The sequence below is a fragment of the Ursus maritimus genome, unplaced genomic scaffold (genome assembly GCF_017311325.1).
Source record: "Ursus maritimus isolate PB19 unplaced genomic scaffold, ASM1731132v1 scaffold_4, whole genome shotgun sequence".
Taxonomy (NCBI): Eukaryota; Metazoa; Chordata; class Mammalia; order Carnivora; family Ursidae; genus Ursus; species Ursus maritimus.
Window position 1 is genome coordinate 40880207 of NW_024426552.1, and position 2428 is coordinate 40882634.

The 2428-nt window shown below is 37.8% G+C and overlaps 1 pseudogene; it reads right to left on the reverse strand.

Moving 5' to 3' along the window:
* Positions 1-1598: 1598 nt before the first annotated feature.
* LOC103675213 lies at positions 1599-2030 on the reverse strand (annotated as a pseudogene).
* Positions 2031-2428: the final 398 nt, after the last annotated feature.

Genomic DNA, 2428 nt, shown 5'->3' on the forward strand with positions numbered 1-2428 from the left:
TTAAGGAGAGGGTGTCTGCAAGGGAAGATGACCATAGTGAGGCACCAGACTATACAACATCCTTGTGGATAAATGCAGGACTCTAGTGAGAAAGCCTACTAGATAATCAGAGGAAGCCTGGTACACAGACAGTAGGCAGAATTTTGTTGCAAAGGACTATATATTCAGGTTGATTAACTCCAATACTCATGGGGCCACTGGTAACAAACAGATGACCAAACAACTGATGGGATAGAGATATATCAGCAGATACCTTCTTGGCAGGAGATTCAGAGACCAGAAGGTTCTCCCTAACAATGTTCTCATACTATATAAGACTTCACATTACAGAACTTAGGCACAGCTCCAGGAAATTAGAGCAAAGTGATCTAAGAGAACTGTGTATCCATCTGGCCCAACATGGGCAATATGATCAGACCGACAATCAATGAATACTCAAGATGAAAATAAGGTTTGCTTAAGATTAAAATAAAGGAGGGGTAACATCTCTTTGGGAGACTGTGAAAGCAAACCCTCTCCCTCTAACTTTGAATGAAAATCAATTTCTGAAAGGCAAACAATTAAAAACTACACAATATGATATAAATAGTGCCCAGTCGGTTTAAATGTTAAAGGTAGGATTCCCCAACTTGAGAGCAAAACTTATAGTAGTGTGGTTAGGTACATCTTGGAATAATGAAGGAACAAAAAATTATATCATTGTTATTATCTCTTAATTTCATTTTATTCTTCTTTTGACATTCAAAATTTGAGGTTCTTTCTGGCATTAACATATTAGCCACATTTATAGTTTAAAAGGAGGCAAGAATGCTATCAACTAGAAAGTGAATCTAAAGGTTATTTATGTTTGCATTTTACAGTAGCAACAGAAACAGGTGGCTGATCTGAAATATTACTTCTAAGTGTTGTTACTACACTGAAGAGTTCTTTATAGGAGTGATGCCAAGCATTAGGAAATGCAAATTTCTGTTTAGGCATTGAATTGAGGAATAAGAGCCATATTTCTCAACTAATATTTAGGATTTGAGTATTGATTGCTTAAATATGCAGGTACATGTACTTATGGACTATACCATCTGCTATCAGGGTTTGTAAGTATGGCCTGTGGACAAAATTCAGCTCACCCTCTGTTTTTATAAATAAAGTTTTATGGGAACACACCCACAGTACTTTAGCACTACAACAGCATAGTTGAGTAGTTGAGACAGAAACTGCATAGCCCCAAAAGACCAAAATATTCACTATCTGTCCTTTTACTAAAAAAAAAGTTTGCCATTCCCCAGGCTAGGTGGTCAAAGTAGATACAGACCAACCAATATAATTCTTTCAGCAGGTCCATTTCTTGGTCAGCCTGCCAAATTCTATATTAGGTCTTCTGTTCTTTTTGCCCATCCTTTATTTTTCTGAAATTGTTTATGCAAGCCTGGGGACTAGTATCTTCATTCTAAATGAATTAGTCTTCCTAGGGACAATAGGTTTAAGAGATTCATATAACCATTATTTTTTTCTAAAGAATATTTTATTTATTTATTTATTTATTTATTTATTTATTTTTGGCATATGAAAATTTATTATTGTCATGTTTTCACCATCAAAACTTATGATCTTGGTCTTTCTTTCTTGCCTTTTCATAAGGTCAAAAGAGAGACATTGGCTACTTTGATAACCTTAAATGAACTCCAGGAATGTCACCAACAGCATGATCTTTGCAACCAAATCCAGCAACCAGAACCTCACCCTTTTCCTCAATAAAATTCGAACTACCATCACTGGGTACAAAGGCTGTGATTTTTTTTGCCATTCTTGATCAGGTGGACCCTGACACACTTCCCGATGGCAGAATTTGGCTTTTTGGCTTCAACCCCTACTTTTCCCAGCACAATTCCCTTTGCGTGGGCAGCTCCTTCAAAAGTGTTGGCCTTCAAGGTTGTGCTCAAATGGGCTTTCTTGTCTTGTTTATCATGCTACTTCTGATTTTGTCAGTAACTACGGAGCTTCCTGACAGTACGAAGACCAGTACACTTGCCCATCCTGCCGGTGCCACAGGCCTGAGCAAAAAAGCTCCAAAGAATATTTTAAAAGTAAGCAAACAAAAATACATAGTATCAAACCTGGATGAGAAGCAATTGAATGTGGCCATTCTGTCATTGTGGCAAGAAGCCTTTAATTCACAGATATGGATGACTGAGGCCTGAGGGCTCTAACAGAATACAAATATCTAGGAGAGAGAGAGAGAAGCAAAACTGCCTCTTGATGAGGGTGAGAAGGGGCAGGATCTCTGTGGCAGAAGCTTGAAGTGAATAATGGGGATGTCCCTTAGTACTTTGTGGGGGTCTGGGAGAGATGGTGCTTCAGATTATACTAGTACATTTAGAGAAAAACATAAGCTTGTGAAGGCTCTTAAGACTGAAAATTTATGCAAGGCTTT